Source organism: Saccopteryx bilineata, chromosome 4, assembly GCF_036850765.1.
Source record: "Saccopteryx bilineata isolate mSacBil1 chromosome 4, mSacBil1_pri_phased_curated, whole genome shotgun sequence".
Taxonomy (NCBI): domain Eukaryota; kingdom Metazoa; phylum Chordata; class Mammalia; order Chiroptera; family Emballonuridae; genus Saccopteryx; species Saccopteryx bilineata.
The window spans coordinates 256,158,797-256,171,003 of NC_089493.1; the positions used below are offsets into that span (position 1 = coordinate 256,158,797).

The 12,207-nt window shown below is 39.1% G+C and overlaps 1 pseudogene; it reads left to right on the forward strand.

Moving 5' to 3' along the window:
- Positions 1 to 10,309: 10,309 nt before the first annotated feature.
- On the forward strand, positions 10,310 to 10,923 carry LOC136335679 (ER lumen protein-retaining receptor 3 pseudogene; annotated as a pseudogene).
- The last annotated feature ends 1,284 nt before the right edge of the window (positions 10,924 to 12,207 follow it).

Genomic DNA, 12,207 nt, shown 5'->3' on the forward strand with positions numbered 1-12,207 from the left:
GGGGTTAAAAAATTAAAAAACAACAAAAAAGTTATCTTTTTATATATATAGATACATTCTTAGTCAGATTTAGTAAATTCAGCAGGTCCCAGTGTGAATATGTTAAGTTTTTTCATTCTTGTGTTTATGAGAAATATGAGCCTGATGTGTCCTAGCAATTTCTTCAATGTTTGGGCATATATTTGAAAAGCAAACTTTTATTTTTTTGTCAATACATTGAAGAATTCCTCTCTTTTTACTCTTAACTGTGCTGAGGGCAAAGTGGGCCATTAGCAAATCAGTGAGATCCTTGATCATGTTTCCAAGGCAACCCAAGAATTTTACCAAGTGCAGAAAACCCCTACCATACATATCATCTTAACTTTACACCAAACAAAGGATAGAAGAAACTTGCCTCCAGTCTTTCTGGGGAACATGGGGGTAGTGTACACAGTCCAGCACCACAGCTTAACAGCCTTTTGCAACCTAATCAGGAAAGTGAGGTGGGGGGTTGGGCAGACTATCAGCTTACAGCCAATTCTCCATACCTCTGTCCCCCAAAAATCTAAACTCCAAAACCTGTTGGTTTTTTGGTCCTCAACAGGCACATATTTCTCTGGAATACCATAGGGCACACCTGGAAATCTTCTAGGGTGCACTAGTGCACCCTGGCACACACTTTGAGAACCACTGGCTTAAGCTGACTTAAATGCTTCAAAACTTATATCTTAATTATTTGTCCATCATGACCTTTTCTAATTAGAAAACATTTTCTCTTTCCTTCTTTTAAGATAGTAAGTTGTTCCTCACTGTGTGGCTCAGTGGATAGAGCATTGTTCCAGAGTACCGAGGTCATGGGTTTGATCTCCAGTCAGGGCACATATAAGAAGCAATCAGTGAGTATACAACTAAATGGAACAAGTAAGTGAAATAATGAGTTGATGCTTCTCTCTCTCTCTCTCTCAAATCAATGGGAAAATTTTTTTCAAAAGACGGTAACTTATATTTCCTCTAATGAAGTATCTTCTTCCTTTGACCCAGGTAGAGAAAGTACCTGTAATAATAAGGATAATATTACAAGCAGGACTTGTAAGAATAATAAGCCTTCTCTCATGGTGGCAAATGTACAGATTTAATGACTTGTCCATAAACTATGTACCATAAGAGAACAGGCCCTAAAACAGCTTCTACCATATTGTGGACATTTCACATATGTTACAAAAACATAAAGAAACATTTTCTAAGCCACATTTTCACACAGTCTTTAGAATGAAAGCTTTCCAAACCAACCCTTTACCCCTTTTTGAGGTTGTAGCTTTGATTTCTAAACAGCAAAAGTGAGAATAAGCAGAAGAGACAGAATATAGATGCTCGTATTCTTACAAAGCCAGTATAAATGTTTGAAAATTATTCTCTACCATCCATGGCTGTTTTTTCTTACAGTAGATTTCTTATACTTCTAGGATTTTATCATCTGATGAGCTATACAGCTCCTTATTATTCCAGATGATCCATAACTGGATTTTGGAGAACTCTTTATTAAAATGCCCTTAAGTCACAAAAGTAAGCAGCTGCGCCAGCAAGTTGAAGATCAAAGATGTTGCCCTTCACCATGGCCAACGAGAAGGAAGACTTGATGTTAGCGCACAAGCATCCGGGAAAGAAATGACTTCTTGCTAATAAAAGAAAGTTGGAAATGGAGCAAGGAGGCTGTGGACCTATCTTCTTTACTACACAGCACATGCATTTCTCCAACAGCTTATCAGACCTTCTTTTAATCAGTCTGTTTAAATTTAAAACCCTTTCTTCGATTCTCCATTCTTTCTCTTCTCCACAGCCGGCCTCTTATCTTTGCCCCTGAAAGAGAGCACACTGACCTGCCCACCGTGGACAGGCCCTGTGAGGCAAGTGTGTGCCATTTCTTCTGCTCACTGCCCTCGTTCTGAGACGGGCCACCCCACATTAGACTGTTTTGCTTCCTCATTATTTTCTCATTTGTGCTTTGTGAAATCCAGTGGCAGGACTTCAGAATAAAAATGCTCACAGCAGCCACTGCAAGAAGCTGCATAGCATCAACTTATGAGACAGATTGTTGACTAGCTGTTTGCTTTGCACTTTAGAGGTCACTGGCTAGAGAGTGAAACTGAGCCGGTTTGACATCTCTTGATCATTCAGTTCCTGGGAGTTTCCTGAATTCTGAAGCAAAATGGTCAGTTAATCTCACTCAGCACATCATATTAAGGGAGACAGGAGAAGGATGAGGAAGTCAGGCCCGCCACAACACAGTCTGGTACCAATGGATCAATGTCTCTGTCCCAGTCAACCTCCTGGGCACCCCTGAGAAAGACAACCTGCATAGAGCAAAGGCTCAGTCCTGAGGTTTCTAGTAAAGGCCCAGTTTGTGTTTAATAATGTACCCACAACAGTTTGACATTTGATTCACATTCAAGCATGGTTACCAAACCATGAGAGATAGAGTTGAGATCTGAGGATAACCCACTTTGTATTCTCTCTCAGAACTAATGGAGAGTGTAGCCTAAGGAGCCATTTCTCTTGAAATTTTTAAGAATTCCCACAACCACCCAAAGATCACATAGAGATGCCCAAACAGCTCAGCAAAGCCCAAAGCCAGGATCATGTACTCCATGCCAAATGGATGAGTGAATATATATTTGTAGATCAAAACAGAAAAGTCAGTGAGCCTGGAACTGAACACAGTTCTGCCCTCAAACCTCCCTATAAAACTTTGCTGTCCAGACGAGAAAGTCTAAGAATTTATGAGTATTTCCTAGAACAGGAATTAATTTTATGTGTAAGCATTCCCAGTAAACAGATTTCAACATATAACATGAATCTCTAAAGTAGACTTTCCCTTTCTCTGGAATTTTTCTCAAATGCTTTAGGTTTCAAAAAAGGAATGGCACAGAGACAATGAAGCCATAAAGATACATCTGGTCATACAAATATTTCCAGCCACACATTAACTATACATAGGGGTATATTTTTATATGCTCATATATATAATCTTCTATATTTAAAAGCACATTTTCTCCTGGCATTCTCTCCCACCTCCACCCCAAGTAAACAAATGTGTTTGAGGACAAAGAATTCTAGCTCAACTACTCCTTCATGAAACAGACTCAAAATGGAGCCATCATAACAGAGGGCTTCATGGTTCTCAGCTCATTCTGAAGTGAATGGTCTGGATCAAAGTGGCAACCTGTTGCAGCCCCACTAATTAATGTGTCTACCTTTACTCCTCCCTGCGTCTCTCCACCACAACCATTTCTGTCTAACATAACAGCAGCTAGAAAATAGGCATTTATACTAAAGGGCTTTTTCAGGGAGAGTGTTTTGAATACCTAATTAAAATAAAGGGTGATGTGAGCCTTTTGAAAAAAAAATCAGAAACATTTAAATTTAGAATGTACTTTTTGGGAAAAGGAAATGAAAACACCTCATGTTCCCCAAATGATGCTTTCTTCTTTCATTTTTGTGTGAGACTGATAACGATAGTCACACATCTTGCTCCCAAGAAGTTAGGCATCGGAATGAACGAAGTAATTAGGAATGGTATCAGGACTGCTCCTTCTTGTTGTTACTACTATGTAGATTACTTATGAAAGCAGTTTTAGGTTCACAGCAAAATTGAGTGGAAGGAACATTACTTACCCAGTCCCCCACATGCACAGCCTCACCAACTCTAAAAATCACTCACCTGAGTAGAAAATGTATTAGCTGGTTAATCTGCATCAAACCAAGATTATGCTCCAAAGTCCATTGTTTACATAGGGAATAAACTCTCTGTTTTGCATACACACAACAGTGAACCTACGTTTGCCCCTCCCTGTATGTATTGATGGGGTTGTCTTCTCCATCAGAGGGTGAGTTCCTTGAGGGAAGTATCATGGTTTATTCATTTTTCCTTTCAGCACTGATCTCCTAGCAGTTAATAGTATATGTTTTTGAGTGAATTAATTTTTTCAACAATGCTTTGACCATTGGCTAGCTCAATAGAAGTAAGAGCTTGGGTCGGTCATGGCAGGATGACCCAGGGCCTCTCTGTGGTCAGACACAAGGAGGCAGTGAGGATGGCTGACTGAAGGGCTTAGAGCCTGTCATCCCCCTCTCTAGAGATAAATAAAATAGTCATATGCTTGCTATCATGTGGCCCTAAGAAGATTCTGATGAGATAGGGTTATTTCTGTGTACACACAAAAAAATTTAAGTCTCAGAAAATTAATTTAACTGATCAGATTGAGTATATTTTACAGCAGTAGAACTGTAATGTGAATACAGACATTGTTAGAGACTAAATATTGTGTCCTCCCCAAATTCTTATGTAAAAGCTCTAATCTCCAATGTGGCTGTATTTAGAGAAGGCATCTCTGAAGAAGTTATTAAGGTTAAATGAGGTCATAAGGATGAGGCTCTGCACCCAAAGAATTTTTATTCTTGGAAGAGATTCCAGGAGCTCTCATGGGTTTCTCTGTCTCTCTCTCTCTGTGTCTCTCTTTCTCTTCCTCTCTCTCCACACTTACATGCACTGAGTAAAGGCTATGTAAGGCAAGATAGTGGCCATATGCACGCTAGAAATAAAGCCCTCATTGGAATAAAATTAGCCAGAAACTTGATCTTAGACTTTTAGCCTCTAAAATTGAGAAAATAAAGGTCTGTACGCTATTCAATTTGAGCTATGTTGTTATGGCAGGCTGAGATGACTAATACAGGCATTGTTCCAGTTAGCTATTGCCATATAATGAACCAATACATAATTTGATGTCTTAAAAATGACAATAATCATTGCCTTATCTATCATATTTTCTATGGCTCAGAAACTCTGAAGGCTTCGGAAGGGAAGTTCTGGCACAGCTGCTGTTCTGGTGGTTGCCTGCAGATTTTGGATGGAACTGCAAGACTATGGGCTAGCTGGCCATCTCCCACTCCTCATGTCTGCCAGGGCCTCTGCATGAGGTCTTTCTGCACAGGCTACTGGACTTCTAACAGCATGGTGCACAAAGGAGTCAAGAATTAGTACTCCAGCAAACAAGGCAGAAGCATTATTGTCTTTATGACCTAACCTCAGAAAGCATTCATTGTTACTGCCATTGGTTAGGAACAAGGCACAGCTTGATGAGTTTGAGGGATAAGGTGGCTAGAACCCACCTCTTTATAGGAAGTAGTAAGCTTTTAAAAGAGAATGTGGGGTAGAATCTCTTTTTGTGGCTATCTTTTGAAAGTACAATCTGCCACAGATATACAATATTTGGGTCAAGAACTGTGATTTTCTCATAATATTTTTGTGTTGCTAAAACACCAATCTTTCCCCCTACTGGGGAATGAAAATGTGGAGTTTAGAAAGAAGAAATGAGTCATTATGAGGTATTTAAGATGAGCTGAGTAGTGCCCTATTCCATTTTGTGAAGGGAGCTCTGGTCACAGCAGGCATATCCAAATAGAGGCCTTTACTACTTTAATACCAACTCTCTTAGCTAAGTCCTCTGGAGAGGGCTTGGGGTCTGTGTGGTCAGGTGAAAGATGACTCATATTCTCATAAAGCCAGAGAACTAAATATGCCTCAGCTTGGACACTAGTGCAAAGAGATCTTACCCCAAACTAATCAATGAGCAACTTTGATAGACCTCAGATTCCCCCCCAGAGCAGAGACAGGACCAGTGGGGGAGCGGAGGAAGGGGAGGAAGAGGGAATAAAGGAGTGATGGTGTTGTGAGAGGGAGCTGGGTAGCAGGAAATCCACAGACAGACTTGGCAGCAGTACACGAGATGGGAATAGCTGGATAGAAGTGTTCTGCAAAGATAACGAGAAACCAAATCCTCCAGCAGCACCGCCCAGAAAAGCAGCAAGTAGAGAATTTTGCTTACTTGTAAAAGAGCCTTAATTGTTCACAGTGAAAGACAAATCACAAAACCACTGTCTGATGGGAGGCTGCCTCTTAGAATGGAGTTTACAACATCTGGGTATATAACTTCTCTTGTCCCTGAATGAGGCTTGCTAGAACACGGACAGATCTTGGGTATTTTATAGTTACCATTTGCCCCAGCCTTGATAGTATCAAAAAGTGAAGAGAATGAAAAAAGTCCCTCTCAACAGATTTGGACTTAGTTCACAAAGAAAGGTCAAATACAGCTGAAGCTGCTCATAGCAATGTTAACTGAGAATGTGAAATGCTTATGGAGTTCTTGATGCTCCCTCAGTTCATTGCTTTCCTGGTACAGGTCATGGGGAAAGAGTACCAGGAATAGCTAATAAGTTAAGGTAAAGCATGGTGATATTAAATCATATTTCTTGAAAGGCAGAGAAGTTCTTTGAGATATGAATTTTTAAAAATTGAGTCTAAAAGGACTCTGAAAAGTAAACACTGCCATGATCCACTAGAATAAAATGATTGATTAAGCTGATTTTCCAGTCAACTTTCCAGCTGGGTTCATCTTTTGTGCAATGAGTGGTAATAGCTTGTCTTCCATTTATTTCTAAAGTAATCTCCCTGAACAATAATCTACTGCCCAGCAGTAACCTTAGCTCAGAGGAGACTGCTATACAATAGTTCAGAGAAGTACCAAATATGTGTCTAGAGTTGTCATTTTCTTTCCACGATCCTTACCAATTTCAAGATGACATTCTACTGTTGGCAACAGATTGGTGTAAAATCTTTGAAACTGAATCTCCCACAAGAATAAACTAGCAACTGAAATTGGGGAAGGGGGCAAGTGAATTCAGAGGAATACAGTATATATTCTAAGCCTGGAAGGAATACATTCAAATTTTTAATAAATATTTGGAAAAGCATAAGAGAAAATGTACCTACTGATGTATTTCCTTCCAAGCTTAGCATATTTGGTCTTAATAATCTTTAATCATAGATAGTCGTGTCAGACTTCTCATTCTTACCCCTTAACCACCTCCATAATTCAAAGTGTTATGAAGAAACATTGTCAACCTAAGTGCATGTGGTCTGAGAAATAAGCAGTGTTTTTTCTCCACTGGGGAAGATAGTCCTATTCAGCTGAGGGGGGATGTTTTAAGGAGAAAAAAGAGAACACCACAAAGTCGGTGGATTCAATCTCAGTGCTCAATGGTCGGTAGCCGATCAAGTCTAATTACTGTGGTTACCATAAAAGAGGCTGCCTCTCCAATGCCTTCCTGCCAATTATCCTGTAGCACTTTTGATAATCCAATGGCAGGAATTGCCTATGAAGTATTGTCTTCAGAATTGCCTTCCCTAGAAGAGGCACATCCCTGGAATATCTTTTTTTTTTTTCATCCTGTTTCAACAACTCACAGATTTTGGAGTAGAATTCAGAGCAAAATTAATGGGAAGGCAAGCTGGGTATTCACCGAGCGCGTACATCTAAAAAGGGAACTAAAATACCACTGGAATAAATTGGCAAAATGTAAATTGGTTTCACTCCTCACTGGTGTCAACCTGTCTGTGTTGAATACTTTTGTGCATCGCACATGAGCTTGCTGTCAGCTGGGTTCAAAAATCAATAATGCATGTTGTTTTCCTTACCAGGAACGAGTGACTTAATTATCTAAATGTTAAACCCCTTAATTCGTCTCCCAAGATATTGTTCCATCTAGAAAATTGCAAAATAAAAATGAAAAAAAACTACACAAAATGTGAGAAATATTCTGGATTTTTTAGTCTCCCCTTCTGTAGTTAGTGAAGTGTTTAAGTGACTGTTATTATATGCAATTTGTGATAATTGAAAAAATCAGTTTCTTATAAGCTTTCATTAAAAAAGGATATATAAATATTTAAAGAAAATATGGTATAAGATGCCAATTTAATAGTCTTCCCAGAGCAACTGCACGTCTCTAGTCAACTCAAAATGACACAAGATCCATTTGATCAGCTTTTTAGCATCTTTGTTGTGGGAGGCAATCCATAAATGGAAGGTATTTTGAAGTAGTGTTGACCTTCAAAGGCCCATTCACTAGCTATGTTATTATTAAATAATCGACTCCTTTCACTGTAGTGAACCATGCTTTTTACTGTTTTTTTTCTCCATTCTCCACTATTAACTTCTCTAAGCTTATGGAATCATTTCCTCACTTTTACTCAAGAGCATTTTTTTGTTGTTGTCGTTTGGCTAACCTCCAGTTCATCATTAATTATGAATTCTATGTCCTTTATAATTCATTAAGAAATGTCATAAAAATTCCACATCAAGTTAATTTGGTTTCACTCAGTCTTTGAAGACTAACCATAGTTTTTAAAGGACTTACCATATGTCAGACACTAGACTAATGGCTATATACACTTATACAATATTTATTTTATCTTTAAAATAACCTAAAATAGATACTATATCCATTCAAGACAAGAAAACTAAAGCTAAAACACATTGCATTTTCACCTAATATTTTACAGACAATAAATAGAAAAACTAGAATTTGACCCCTAGGCATGCCAACTTATCTGACACCAAACCTGTGTTCTAAACCCCTGCACTAATTGTCATTATTATATACCAGTAATTGACTAAATCAGATGAACCATGCTTTGCACTGTGCACTGTAAATTCATTCTAGATGGACTCACCAAAATTCAGATAGGCTAAATAACTTTCTAAGTAGTCTCACAGTCTGTGAGTGGCAAAACTAATGGTCAAATTCAGAACTGTTCTCTCAAGATGTCCAACTGATCATAATGTGTCTCTATCTTCAGGAAGAATGTGAGGGGTTTGCTTGGAATGACTGAAAGACTGACAACTCCCTCAGTGGCCAACGTCCCCCATGACTCTGCAAAAACAAAGGATTTCAACACTACTGAATTTTCAATCTTTGGAAGCTAGTGTTTTATGTATAGCTGTGAGAACTCTTGTCAATATCTTGGTATCTACATCTATCATTTTTTCCAGGAACTTCTGAATGCCGTCTGGTCAAAATGTCTCAAATATAAAAACTACCTTTATCTATCACTTCTCTGGGGCTTTAATAAGGGCTAGGATTGCCCTCTATGCCCTTTTCCCCTAATATTCTTTCTATTAGGCATGTGAACAATTTATAAACTCTTATCGTAAGTCATTTTTCATTTTATTTTGGCAACAGCAGAGAGATAAAAATCTATGTTAACCTAAATACTTAGCTTGTTCACACTGTAGTATTTAACAAACAATTCCTTTGTCGTATCAATATAGGTAGCTGCTTCTAAGGTTGCCCACTAACAGGGGCTTTTGAGATAGGTAGCTTAAGACATGATTCTCAGTGTCTCCCCCCCACCACACACACACCTCTTGGTGTTCATGCTTATTAGTATTCTCCACTTGAGGGTAGTCTGGATTTTGTGACTTGCCTCTGATGAGTAAAATATAGCTAATGTGATGGGTGCCATTTCCACGATTACATTATAAAACGATAGTGACGTTCATCTTGCTAAACCTCTCTTGCTGGTATTCTCTTGCCCTCTCACTTTCTCACTCTGGTGAAACCAGCTGCCATGTTGTGAAATGCTCAATGAAGATGCTCATATGGCAAGGAACCAAGGGAAATCTCTGGCTAACAGCTTGTGAGGGACTAAGCTATAGTTAAATAACTCACAATGAAGTGAATCTTGCCAATAACCATGAGAGTGAGCTAGGAGCATATCCTCTTGAATCAAGCCTTTAAATGACTAGAGCCTTGTTAGAGAGCCCAGCTAAGCATAACCAAATTCATGACCCAGAGACACTGTGGGATAATAAATGTGTATTGTTTTAGTCCGCTAAGTCTAGGGGCAATTTGTTACATAGCAATAGATAACAAATACAGCTCTTCACTCCCAGCCTTCCTCTAGAGTTATGCTGAGACCTGCTATGCTCAGGCTGAGCTACCCAGTGACACCTGAGTTTGCATCCTCAGTGGACTCTATCTCCTCCATATTTTGAGGTTCATATTTCTGAACTTGGTGCTCACTTGCTTTCCTTGTTTGCTACTTAGAGAGAAAGCAATACTCCATTTCCTTCAGAAATAGATACTCTCTGTTATTGGGATGTCACTGTGTAGTTTTCTACCTGCCTGGTCCTCACAGGACTGAATTTGGGCTCTGAATAGAGTTGACAAATGGGCTTTCTCCCCTGACTTTCAGTTTTCACATTTTTATTATCAATTTTATTTAATTTTGACAATTACAACAAATAAGAAACATTTGTACTTCTGAGAGTGTGATGTCAGATTGGTGGTGGCTGGGCAGCATGCGGAGTTCAGAGGTGCGGACAGGGCCACATGGGACCTACAGGTTGGACAGAAGGACATGGCAGCTGCTTTGTTTGCCAGAAAGTTTCCCAGGTGTTGGCTGCACGTGGGTGCAGGGTCAATGAGATGGATGATGAACATGTTCTGTATCCTCGGTGACCTGAGCCACCTTCTGACCACGATCTTGTTCCTGGGGAAGATCTGGAAGTCCAAGTGCTACAAACGCATCTCTGGGAAGAACTAGACCCTTTTTGTTCTTCTCTTCACCACCAGACACCTGAACCTGTTCATCAACTTCATCTCCATCTACAACATGTCATTAAAATGATTTTTCTCCTCTGTATCTATGTCACAGTGTCCATGATCTATGGGAAATTTTGCAAAATATTTGACAGTAAGAATGACACATTCTGCCTGGAGTTTCTCCTAGTCCCAGTCATTGGCTTTTTCTTCCTTGAGAACTACATTCCCCTAGAGATCCTCTGGACTTTCTCTGTCTACCTGGAACTGGTGACCATCTGCCTCAGGTCTCCATGATTAGTAAGACTGGAGAGGCAGAGACCATTACTATTCACTATGTGTTCTTTCTTGGGCTGTATTGGGCACTCTACCTAACTGGATCAGGCAGTACTAGACTGAGAATTTTATGACCAAATTGAAGTGGTGTCTGGAGCGGTACATACTATAGTCTACTGTGACTTCTTCTACTTATATGTGACCAAAGTCCTTAAAGGAAAGAGAGGTTAAGCCTTCCGATGCAATTTGAAGGCCTTCAGAGGACAAGATGTTCTACTGAGTGACTTATATATGACTCAGACCAAATGTTAAAACGAAAGCCAGAAAAATGTTCAGTGTGGATGGATTTCAGCAAATCACTGATCATTCTATTTAGAAGACCTCATTACTAACACCTCCCATATTGAGGTAATGAAAACCCTGGGACAATTACACAAACATGGTGCCATATGATGTCAATAATAATGTCAAGAAACCGTAGAGGCCTAACTCACTAATGGGCCAAATAAACAATTGTTCTCTAAAAAGGAAAAAAAAAGAGAAAAAGGAAAAGAAATATATGTCAATCGATAATAATAGTTATATATTTAATAACTTCAACAACAGTTTTTTCATTTGAATGCTTATGCTGTGTCAGACACTATGCTAAGATCTTTATATGAGTTAAATTACATAAATGTTTAAAAAATTATTATTTTACCCTCTAGTCTATGTTTTCAATTTATGGATGAGGAAAAAAAGGTTTTAGGAAGATTATGTAACTTGCTCACAGTCACATTGAAAGAATTGGAACTAGAATATGAACATGAACCCAGACCATCTGTCTCCAGAGGACACACTCACATACTGAGAAGTAAAAAGAACAAAAATGTTTAAAGATTTAAATTTTTCTTAGAATAGCTTTAGGTTCTCAGCAAAATTGATGGGAAAGTACAGAGATTTCCCATGTACCCCCTGATTCCACACATGCACAGCCTTCACATTAGCGACACCCCCACAAAGTACAGAGATTTCCAGTGTACCCCCTGATTCCGCACATGCACAGCCTTCACATTAGCGACACCCTCACAAAGTACAGAGATTTCCCATGTACCCCCTGATTCCACACATGCACAGCCTTCACATTAGCGACACCCCCACAAAGCACAGAGATTTCCCATGTACCCCTCATTCCACACATGCACAGCCTTCACATTAACGAAACCCCTACAAAGTACAGAGATTTCCCATGTACCCCCTGATTCCACACATGCACAGCCTTCACATTAGTGACACCCCCAAACCACAACTTCACATTTGTTAAAACTGAAGAACCTACATTGACATATAGTCACCTCAGTCTATAGTTTACATGAGAACTCATTTTTGGTATTGTACTTTCTATGAGTTTGAATTAATGTATAATGACATGTAACAACCTTTATAGTATCATACAGAGTATTTTAATACCCTAAAAATCCTCTGTGCTGTGTCAATCCATTTAACCCTCATCTTTAATCTCTGTAAAGAAAAATT